Source organism: Rhinatrema bivittatum, chromosome 6 (assembly GCF_901001135.1).
Source record: "Rhinatrema bivittatum chromosome 6, aRhiBiv1.1, whole genome shotgun sequence".
Classification (NCBI taxonomy): Eukaryota; Metazoa; Chordata; class Amphibia; order Gymnophiona; family Rhinatrematidae; genus Rhinatrema; species Rhinatrema bivittatum.
The window spans coordinates 197483676-197495755 of NC_042620.1; the positions used below are offsets into that span (position 1 = coordinate 197483676).

At 43.8% G+C, this 12080-nt stretch overlaps 1 protein-coding gene across 7 annotated transcripts in view; it reads left to right on the forward strand.

Annotated features, from left to right (window-relative positions):
- The first annotated feature begins 1830 nt into the window (after positions 1-1830).
- The window catches only part of PIKFYVE (phosphoinositide kinase, FYVE-type zinc finger containing), a 404626-nt gene continuing 394376 nt past the window's right edge, over positions 1831-12080 (forward strand). For 4 of the 7 annotated variants that reach the window (XM_029606384.1, XM_029606389.1, XM_029606390.1 and 1 more), the window contains exons 1-2: positions 1831-2010; positions 6606-6673. The gene's annotated coding sequence lies outside the window, so the exon portion shown is untranslated. The remainder of the gene's footprint in view (positions 2011-6605; positions 6674-12080) is intronic. The other 3 variants (XM_029606385.1, XM_029606387.1, XM_029606388.1) reach the window with 1 other exon arrangement.

A 12080-nucleotide genomic window follows, 5' to 3' on the forward strand; every position in this document is an offset into this window, starting at 1 on the left:
GGTGAGCAGAGGGGTTTGCTTCTGCTGGGTAGAGGGGTGGAGGACAGGGAGTTGCAGCTGCTGGGAAAGAGGTGCTGGGGGAGAGGGTGATGCTGTTGGGAAGAGAGATGGAGAGGGGACTCCTGTTGCTGGGAAGAGGGTTGGGGGAGAGGGGGGCTTCTGTTTCTGAATAGGTAGTTGGGAGAGAGAGGATGCTGGGTAGGGAGTAGGGAGAGAGAAGGGTTGCTGCTGTGCAAGTGGTGAGGAGGCGTGGAGGAAAGCTTTTAGGCAAAGGATGCTGTTGGACAAGGAATGGATGGAGGAAAGGGGAATACTGGACAAGTAGTGGGGGGAGGGAGAGAAACAGGGGGGTCCATGGCAAGTGGTTGGGAGAGGGGAGAAAAAGAGAGGGATGCTGGGTGTGGAGTGGTGAGATTGGGATGCAGCAGAAGGAGTGGGTGGAGATAAAACGGGTGATGTAGAGGAAAGAGTGGAGGCGAAGAGAAAGAGGATGTTGGGCAAGGGGTGGGGAAAGAGAAAGAGGGGGATGATAGATAGGAGAGGAGAGAGAGGGAGGTGTTTTGCTGTAGCAGCTGCCACCAAAGGGACAGTTGTACCTCTGCCACAAAAAAAGAAAGCATTGAACTGGAGCAGCCACAGGGGAGGGGGTGGCATAATTCTGAACATCTGCTCCAGGTGCAGAAAAAGATGGTCCCGGCACTTCCACCAGCTATTCTGTGTTGCTTTTTACTGCTCTGCTGACTTGTATTTCTTCTAGTGCAGGTCCTGAAGCACCCCTTAAGTCAGTTTCTAAGCAGCAGTCTGCAAGTGCAGAGAGATTATCTGATAATAGAAACCATCCCCTACCCTTCCTAAGGCCATAATGCATTCCTTATTATCATATGTCAAATCATTTTTGTTTTCTATTTTCAAAAGATGAGCACCCCTGGTTAAGACAGTTAGTGTAGCTGGGTTTAAAAAAGGCTTGGATAAGTTCCTGGAGAAGTCCATAAACTATTAATCAATAGGGAATTGCTGCTGCTTGTTGCCAGCATTAATAGCATGGGATGTTGGAGATAGGATACTGGGCTTGATGGACCCTTGGTCTGACCCAGGATGGCATATTTTATGTTCTTATATTATGCTCTTAATCCTGTTATATAATACTGAAGACAAGAAGCTGTCCCAGGGCTTTCCCAGCTCAGGATTTTTTTCGAGCTTTGTTGGACACCCAAATACACCATAACCGCACACAGAAGCATGTAAAATACTGGAGCTGTAGAGCTTACGCTGTTCGTAGGTAACTTAATTTCTCTGAAAATGAGTATCTTGTCACTGGTTTGGAAAATAGGGGTGTTCCTGAGCCCAAGCAGACGTAAACATCTGTATGGGTGCTTTATTTTTAAGAAAAGCAACCTTTGAAAAGAATTTCCAGCACTGAGTGACCAATATATTTCCATACATCATCTACACTAATGATGGATCATGCATGTTTCTCCCTGCTCCGACCTCAATGTGTATCCCATCAAGCCACCTGCCCTTGCAATGTTTAATTTATTATTTTGTATATATATATATATATATATATATATATATAATACCTTGTAATAAATATTTGTCATAAATAAAATAAAAAAATAAAACGCTGCATTTTAGAAACGCACAGTTGTCACGCTATGCAATATTTTTGCCAACCACAACATGGTCATTGCCAAGGCACATGCTCCGCCCCAAGGTATCGACGTTTCAAGCTACGTCTCTGTCCCTGAATCCTCTGAAAAGTGAAAGAATGGTGGTTGGAGCGCTTGGCCAGTTGATTAGTGCTGCCTGATCGCTCGGCTGTTGATGGGTCGGACTAGGCGGGTTGGATCCAGGGGCGCCGGCTTTGCACGGGACCGGAAGTGGTAAGCAGGTGGCGTAGGGGTAGGCTGAGTTTCACCCCCATGCCTGTGGCGCTGGTTTAGGGGCAAGTAGCAAGGCTGGAGGAGAGGAGCCACCGGGCACGGCAAGGGGCCTGTGGCCGGTTCTTAGGTAAGTGGCCTGCCGAAAGGGGACGCCCCTGTTAATTATCCGACTGCAGAACCGTAACATTTTTTTTAACGACCATGTACTGTAGGCTTCGCATTGGCCGCTGTTACATGGAAGTGCTGCTCATTTAGCGATGGCTCTCTATTTTTTTTTTTTTTTAATATCTCTAGTATTTTTCTTGACTTTCTTAGACAGGGTTTGTTTTGCACATATCCTGCATTAACTTTATTCTTAAACCAGGGTATGTAGTGTAAGAGTTCAGTTTGTCAAGTTTATTACCAGTGTTTTTAATACTTCTTGAATTGTGGCGGGGACAGTTTATAGCTTTAATTAAAGTTTCCTCTTCCCACCTGGTTTTTAGTTTTTCTCAATTACGGCCTCACTGTTTTAAATTGGTCTCTTGGTTTTTTATTTATTTATTTATTTCTATCTTGTCTTGCTATATTTACTGTCCAATCGTTTCTCATGGTCAGAGCCCCCGATTTCCAGTAGCAGATTTTTTTCAAGATTCTGAGGCAAGATTTAGCAAATTGAGTGGCAATAATATGGCATATTTGCATAAAGATTCACATCTCTTGACTATCCAAAAAAAGTTAATTTTTTTTAATTGAAAACCATTAATTTTGTTTGTTTTTGAACACTACACTGTTTGCAAATATATTTACTAAGTTTAAAAATCAACTATTTATCAAGTTAATAAAAAGCTTGACAAAAGCACAACTGAGAGTAGGCTTGATGCAACCCTATTTACAGAAGTGAATGTATGGGAAGAACCAGAAAAATTGAAAGTGGACAAGGCCATGGGTTGGATGAGGTTTATCCCAGGAAACTAAGGGAGCTCAGAGATATGCTGGCAGGTCTGCTGAAAGATTTAATAGATCCTTGGAAACGGAAATAGGGTTATAACATAGGAGAAGAGAAATTGTGGGCCAGATTCTCAAAGGTAGTAGGGAGGATACCAGAAACTACAGGCTGGTAAGCCTTATCTCAGTAGTGTGAAAATTAATGGAGACTGCCGAAACATAGGATAGTGAACTATCTACAGTCTGGGGGATTGCATGTTCCAAGGCAGCATGGTGTCACCAGAGGAAGGGCCTGTCAAATTAATTTGATTTTGTGACTAGAGAATTAGATCAAGGAAGAGCACTCAATGGAGCTTACTTGGATTTTTAACAAAGATTTTGAATCAGTCCTGCATAGAAGGCTGGTAAATAAAATGAGAGGGCTAGGAGTGTGTGCCATAATGGACTGGATTACAAATTGGTTGACTGACAGACAGTGGGTAATGGTAAATGAACCCTACTCTGAAGAGAGAACAGTGTTAAGTGGAGTCCCTCAAGGATCAGTTTTGGGATTGGTTCTGTTCAATGTCTTCGTGAATGACATTGCAGAGGGGTTAGAGGGAAAAGTTTGTCTTTTTGCAGATAATACTAAGATCTGCAACAGAGTGGATGCACCTGAAGGAGTAGAGAGAATGAAAAACAATTTAATAAAGCTTGAAGAGTGGTTGAAGGTTTGGCAGCTAGGTTCAGTGCCAAGAAGTGCAGGCTCAGGCACTTGGGGTGCTGTAAATTCACTTGAACCATATGTGATAAAGGGTGAAATGTATGTGCACAGACCGTGACTGGGACCTCAGGATGATAGTACCTGGAGATCTAAAAGCATCAAAGCAATGTGACCAGATAGTGGATAAAGCCAGAGGTATGCTGGGCTGCATAGAGAGAAGAATAACCAACAGGAAAAAAGAGGCAATAATGCCCTTGTTCAGGTCCTCAGTGAGGCCTCATTGAAATACTGTGTTCAGTTTTGGAGACGTACCTCAAAAAGGATAGGGACTGGATGGAGGCAGTTAAGAGAAGGTCTGTATCTGAAGACTTATGAGGAGAGGCTAAAAGATCTGAAGAGGTGCAGGAGAGATTTGATACAGACCTTCAGATACCTGAAAGGTTTTAATGATGTGTGATCTTTGAAACTTCTCCATTGGAAAGCAAATGGTAGAACTAGGGGTCATGAAATGAAATCCAGAGGGGACGACTCAGAGCCAAGATCAGGAAATATATTTTCATGGAGAGGGTGGTGTATGCTTGGAATGCCCTTCTGGAAGAGGTTGTGATGCAAAAGGGCATGGGATAACCACTGAGGATCCCTGGAGGATGTGGTTAGGGCAGTTAGTGAAGCTGGGTTTAAAAAAGGTTTGGAAAACTTGGAGGAGAAGTCCATTAAGTGCTATTAATCAAGTTGACTTAAGGAATAGCCGGCATTAGCATGGGATCTACCTAATGTTTTGGGTACTTGCCAGGTTCTTGTAGCCTGGATTGGCCATTTTTGGAAACAGGATGCTGGGCTTGATGGACTCTTGGTCTGATCCAGTATGGCGGCATCTTTGATGTTAAGTTCTAACTGGAGCTGCTACCCCTAAAAGAAGACATGGGGATTACTATCCTTAACCACTTAGCATACGTGATTTTGTCATATGGGGATTACAATTCTTAACCAATTAACATATATGATTTTGACACAACTGCAGCATCACTCTCAGCATTGACTCGGGGGGGGGGGGGGAATTGGATTCAGATGAAAACCAATGCTGGGCCCCGACTTTTATGGTCTAGGACACCGATACTTTGGCATTCAGGAAGAAAAACTCAGGATTGCTTCTATGGCCAAGTCTGAAAGCAAAGCATGTTCAAGCAGCATTGTCTGAATTATCAAGAAGGCTGCTCGCCTCATAAAAATGTTGCTAGGGATAATTTTGTTATGAGTTTGGCAGTTATTTGGTTTTGATTTTTAATAATACTATCCTTAACATAAGGCTTGGGGGTAACCTGCATGGAGCGGCAGTTACTACTATAAGAAGCTTACTGGGCAAACTGGATAGATTATTTGGTCCTTTTCAGTCGTCATTAGTATGTTGCTATGTTTTCTTGGGTAGTGACTCCCAATATGGAACTCAGCATAATGTACCTGTAGTTGGGATTATTTTTCTTTATATACATCACTTTACCCTTTTCCACTTTAAATTTAATCTTCCATTCAAATGCTTAGTCTCCTATTTTCACAAGGTCCTTCTGCAAAATTCATACAATCTGCTGCTCTTTTAACAACTTTGAATAATTGTTTCACATGCAAATTTTATTACCTCTGTCGTTTCCTTTTCCAGGTCATTTGTGAATGTTAAATAACGCAGGTAATAGTACCAGTCCCTCTGGTACTCCACTAATGACATTTCTTCATTTGGAAAACTGATCTTTTAATTTTACCTTTTGATTAAAAGACAGGAAACATTTACCAATCCACAACAGGACACTGCCTTCTGTCCCATGGCTGTTTAATTTTTTGAGGAGGCTTTCATGTGAGACTTGTGAAATCCTTTCTGAAAATGCAAATATACTACGGTATATCAGTCTGCTTGCCTTTTATCTACGTTTGTTTACATCCTCAAAAAAAAAAATCCAATAGATTTGTAAGGCAAGTCTTCCCTTTCCTAAAACCATGTTGACTCTTCCATATTAAGCCATGTCTATTTGTATTGTCAGTACTTTTTTTTTTTTTTTTTTTTTCCTTCAGACTAGCTTCTACCACTATGCCTGGCACCAATGTCAGGCTCATTGGTCTATAGTTTCCCAGTTTACCCCTGGAACCCTTTCTAAAGATTTGTCATTACATCGGCCATCCTCCAGTCTTGAGGTATTTTGGCTGTTTTAAATGATAGGTTACAGATTACTATCAACAGGTTTGCAATTTCATGTTTTATTTATTTATGTATTTTTTATACAGTCGTTCCAAAAGAAGATCACAATGGTTTACAAAAGCAACATTCATATTCTAGGTATAAACAACATGTAAAACATGTTAACTAGAGGGCTAGGAAGGTCATTTGAAATACATAATTTCTATTTAAATAGCCTTCATATGTTAGTCATAGAGTTGTCATAATGCACTTTACATCACTCAGTACTTGTTCATTCTTCTAATATTAACAATGCTTATAATCCTGTAGTTTTCTGCACATTGGTATTTTATGTTAGATCATGTGCATTTTTGAAGAGCCAGGTTTTCAGTTCACGTTTGAAGTTCTTTCTGTCTATTAGAGAATTCCAAAACCTGGGTCCTGCTATGGAAAACATTTGGTCTCTTATTTGTGTTCGATGAGTACATCGTGTCGTTGGAACAGTCAATAGTCCTTTATTTTGCGATCTTAGAGTTCGCTGTGGTATGTATGGATGGAGATTCATGCCAAATAAGCAGGGGTTTCTGTTATTGATGATAAAATTTACTGTTAGTACTTTATAATGGATTCTGGATTGTACTGGCAGCCAGTGTAGAGCTATCAGTGAGGGAGTGATGTGATCAGATTTCTTTGTTCCTAATAAAAGGTTTGCTGAGGCATTTTGTAGTAATTGTAGTGGTTTTAAAAGTCCCAACGATAGGCCTAGTAATAGGGAATTGCGGTAATCACTGTTTGAGAATATTAATTTTTGTAAAACAGTGTGGAAGTCCTGGAATGTTAGAGGTTTTAGCTGATGTAAAATTTGCAGTATCCTGTTTTAATTTATGTGATTTTTCATTGTGATGTTCTCATGCATCTGTATTCCTAGGTCTCTTACTTGTTTGGAGGGGGTAATGTGAAAGTTACCCAGGTCTAGAGGTGGCAGATTACCTACAGGTGAGTTTCTCCTTAGCCATACGATTTTAGTTATTTTTTTTGTGTTTAGAGTTAGTTTAAGCTGCGACAGTTCTTGCTGTATTGCCTTCATGTATGATGCGATGGTTGATGCTGTGTTTTCAGTTGATTTGGAGAATGGAATGTAGAACTGTATGTCATCTACTTATAAGAAGTTGATTTCTAGTTTTGTTAATAGTGTACACAGAGGAAGCATACAAGTGTTGAAAAGTGTTGCTGAGAGCGCTGAGCCCTGTATCGATATGGAGTGTGTGAGATATGTTGTTGCCCAGTTTGACCTGGAATGTCCTATCTGCTAGGAAGGAGGAGAACCATTTTAGAACACTTCCGACTATTCCCATTTTTTTCATCTGATGGTATAGCATTCTTTCAGGACTCTGGGATGGATACTATCCAGTCCTAGCGTTTTGTTACTCTTTAGTTTGTCAGTTTGATTTAGTACATCATACAGTATCAAAGAGAATTGTATTTGTTCAGAATCATCACTTGCAAAGAATGTTTCTGGTGTGGCTATGTTCCCAACATTCTTTTTGGTAAAGACCAAGACACAATTCATTCAGTTTTTCTGTCAGTCTCCCTTTTTAAAACTATTAATATGGGTAGCCAGGACACAAACTTACTCCGCATCCGCCCTTTTTCAAAGTCAATAAAAACATGGCTACAAATTGGAATCAAACAAGGCCGCAGCTTTATTACATAACACAAAAAGGTGCCCGAGCCCAGAATAAACTAACTTAGGTAACTCCCGGTAACCATCTGCCACCACCCAGCAAGGTGATCATCAGCCACCCGGCTAGCAAGTTCCATAATGCCTTGTACTCATTATCACGACCCCCACCACCACCCAGCAAGAAGCCCGACGTAGACAACTGCACTCAGTTGTTCTCATAAGTCAAGACATGACAACAGTCAAATCAGCAGCAAATTAAGTAAAGCTGAATCCCAACTGGCTTGGGCCACCCAGTGCAGACACAGATATGAAATACTTTGTGACCCCCAAAGATACGGCCAGGATTCCTAACAACATTTTTCCAAGGCCTCCTGAAATGAATTAAGAAATAGGTCTAACCCAATGAATGATAAGTGGACCCTATCTCTACTGAAGAAACCTTGCTCGAAATCCCAGGACCATTCATGGCGGATGTGACAGCCACCCAAAAGATTTAGCCAAGACCCAATCTGTTGGTTAGCTATAGCCCAACTCTTTGCGTCATATTAAATTATTAATTTCAGCAGGCCTTGCTTTAATGTCAGACCAGCATATTCTAGCAGCAGGTAACAAAATAGATATGAACATTAAATCTTTCCGTACACCATGCTGATAAATTTGTGTCCTGACATTTTCCCACAATCATTACCCCCTAAGTGAATGATCAGCATTTGTGGCTGACCAAACAGCTCTAATCCATGTCATAGACATGGAATCAATTCATCCCATAGCATTCCCCTGCGACCCAACAAACGAAACAGCATGCCTCGACGAGTTAAGTCCAATTGAGGCCCATAAGGACATCCACATGTGTGTCTGTACGCCCAAATAACATAGGAATGTCCAACAATCCATGCACAATTCCGCATACATGCAGCATCTAGAAACAAAAAATAATTAGATACTGCTCTCAAATTAGATAGGCCCTGGATGGACATAGCTCTCAAATGCGTCAGATCTCCACCGACCAATCTCCGAATTAAACCCGCCCCCCCTTCCCCCCAGATAATCCTGCAGAGAGATGCTGTGCACTGCTGCCAGAGGCCAGGCCAGCGGTGGCTGATAAGCGGAGGCCAGGCTTATTGGGCCAAACAATGAGAAGAGGTTCCATGTGAGCTTGTGTGCGTGAGTGGCAGCTTCGTGTGTGCCTGTGGTAGAATGGGTGCGTGAGTGGCAGCTTCGTGTGTGCCTGTGGTAGAATGGGTGCGTGAGTGGCAGCTTCGTGTGTGCCTGTGGTAGAATGGGTGCGTGAGTGGCAGTTGTTACGCCCGTCGGTCGCAGACAGCTGTGACCTCTCATGCTTACCTCCTTTTTCCCTGCACCTTCAATCCTAGGAAGAATGGCGGCCTCTGTTAACCAACACTGACCTCCTTGGCGTCCCTGAGATGGCGTGGGCGCTGCTGACCACCATCTTGTCTCCGGAATCACCTAAGGCGTGCGCGGGCCTCCTTTGTACACATCATGGCGGGAACCTCGGGGGCGTCCCCTCCCGATGACATCAACTCGCTGCTGTACTTAAGCTGACTGGCCCTCTGCTATTACGAGTTAGCAAGGAGTTTCCTCGTTGCTGAATCCGCTCCATTCTTGGACTTCCTATTCCAGACATGTTCATGGTGTGTGGATGCTCTGGGTACCAGCTCTTCGGGGGCCCTTCCACTTTCCTGTTGCGACCGTCGCTGCCTGACGTCTCCACTACGCCCACCTTACCTCTTTGGCGACTCCCTCTTTGCCTGTTGGAAGTCCGGCTGCCGCGGCGTCATCGTGCCGTTCTCCGGCGTCCCCGGACCGGCTAGATGCTGCACTCCGTCGTGTTTCCCAGCAGCCTAAGGGCACGCGCGTGGCGCGGCCCCAAGTACCAGCAGTGGCACGAACCTCAGGGGCGTCCCCCTGAAGTGACGTCATCTTCCCCGGATATTTAAGGTCTCTGAAATCGCTAACGTATGGAGTTAGCAAGGGCTTTCCTCCAGGTATTGGCAGATGGGATTCGCTCTCCGCATACCTTGCTACTCTGCCTCCTCAGACTTACCAGGGGTACCCGCTCCTCGGGGGCCTCGCTTTCTTTTTGCTTTCCAGATTGCAGTCTGGATTCGGTACTCACTCCTCGAGGGCCCACGTTCCCGGACTTACATAAGAACATGCCATACTGGGTCAGACCAAGGGTCCATCAAGCCCAGCATCCTGTTTCCAACAGTGGCCAATCCAGGCCATAAGAACCTGGCAAGTACCCAAAAACCAAGTCTATTCCATGTTACTTTTGCTAGTAATAGCAGTGGCTATTTTCTAATTAATAGCAGGTAATGGACTTCTCCTCCAAGAACTTATCCAATCCTTTTTTAAACACAGCTACACTAACTGCACTAACCACATCCTCTGGCAACAAATTCCAGAGTTTAATTGTGTGTTGAGTGAAAAAGAACTTTCTCCGATTTAGTTTTAAATGTGCCACATGCTAACTTCATGGAGTGCCCCCTAGTCTTTCTATTATCCGAAAGAGTAAATAACTGGTTCACATCTACCCATTCTAGACCTCTCATAATTTTAAACACCTCTTGCTACTGAATACTACTTCTGCCAGGAAGTCATCGCTGCCTACACCACCAGTGAGTTACCATCACACTCTCAGAGCGTTCCCTGGAACCAGGTACTCGCTCCTCGAGGGCCTGCTTCATTCCAGCTCCTGGGCTGCTTCTAAGAGACTATTGTGTGAGTGTTACCATCAAGGTTCTGTTCCTGAACTCTGCATACTCTGCCTACACACTATATTCAGTTTCTCTACAGCTCAGTTATCCAGGATCGCTGTTCCAGTATCTGAGGGACTACAGCCCAGCCGGGCACTTCCAGCTCACTACTGCCACCTCTGGTGGTTCCATATACTGTTTAATAAAAGAACTAGTATGTGTCTGTCTCCATACTCTGAGCCTGACCGGTGGTCCCTCTCGGGATTTTTCCCGGGGGTGTGGTCATCTGCCACCAGCCCAAGGATCCACCCACAACTACCACGAACACTAACAGTTCCTGGCTATCCGCTCCTGGGAGGGCCTTCCTACCTTTGACTAGGACCTGACCCGCTTCTCGGGTCACTCTCCTGGAACTTCCACTGTGAGTACCTTTCTACAGACTTCAGAGATAGCTATACTGAAGCTTCTCTGCGGTGTACCCTGTGCCTCGGGCCACTACCGTTCCTCTTCATTAGAAGTTGTTCCAGTACACCCTGTGCCACAGGGTATTGCCATACCAACTACGAGATCCACTTCTGGATTCCTACACCTCAGACTGGTTCATCATCACCTCCAGTACAGTCATCTTCGGCGTATCCTGCTTTGCTGGCCACTACCGGATCTGCACTTCTGAGGTAATATCTACTCGACTGAAGGGACCTCCTGGCGTACCCTGCTCTGCGGGCCACTACCGGATCTTCTCATTTGTGGTATCACCCTGGGCATACCCATTGCTCAGAACTGAACTTATTTGCGGTCCCCACTCTGCAGGATTGCTTTTCCTTCCTTCATAATAAAGTCTATCATACAGCTGTGTCCTACGTTGCTGAGACCACGCCCATCGACGATGAGGCCCACAAGGCTCCCCCCTGTGGGCGGAGACATCTCTCATCTCAACCCAGGTTTCACATCTATACAAAAAAACATAACCGCAGCTTTGTGTGTGCCTGTGGTAGTAAAATGGGTGCATGAGTGGCAGCTTTGTGTGTGCCAGTGGTAGAATGGAAGCAAGAGCATTTGTGTGCGATTGAGAGACTGGTCAGAGGTGATGTGTTTCTGTGAGAGAGCGAGACAAACTGGTCAGGAAGATGTCTGGTGTGTATATATGTGCATGTGTGTGAGAGAGATAGAGACTGGTCAGGGAGGTGACTGGTATGTGTGTGTGTGTGTGTGTGAGACTAGTTATGGAGGTTACTGGTCTGTGTGAGACAGAGACTGTGTTTTGGGCTCTAAGGGAAAGGACTGTGAGGACAGAGCTTCAGCAGCCCTTGCTGCTTCTGGTGTGTGCTATTGGCCTGCAAGGGAAAGGAGTAGGAGAGTTGCTGGAGAGGGTAAGTAAGGTGACTTTTTAAGTTTATTTTTCTTGATCGACTGCCATTTTAATTATTGGGTATTCTGTGATGTCTGCTGTTTTGAAATATTTTGATATCTGGACAATTTTTAATAATTTGAGTTTTTAATTGTTGGATGTTATTCTGATCAGCTATTTTGTAACATTTAATAGTATAGGTTTACAATTATTTCTGAATGGGGATCTATAGCAGCTTGGCTTATTCTGTTTTCCTAATAGGAGGTGTATTAGTGTTTAGGGCCTTGTTAAATATTTGTAGTGTTGCCTTTTTATAGATAGGGTTCTTACTGTTTGAGTGTGTTCCATAATATAGATTTAACTTTGTATGGGTTAGTTTGTGTGCATTATTATGTTAGGTGCTATATTAACGCTAGCAGCTGCCACTTTACCCACATGACCGTCGTCCCTACCTTCTGGCCCCTTACCGTACCGTAGACAAAGTTATACATTTGTTTTTTTAAACATGGAAAACGCAGAAACTGTCGTTGGTATAAGGCTGCAGCTTTTATTTAAGACATCATGAAAAACTTCCCTGGGTACCCGAGCCAGTATGATGTCTCCACTACTGCCCGCTGTAGGTACTAAGCATGGCAGTCTTACTCCATGGGTCCC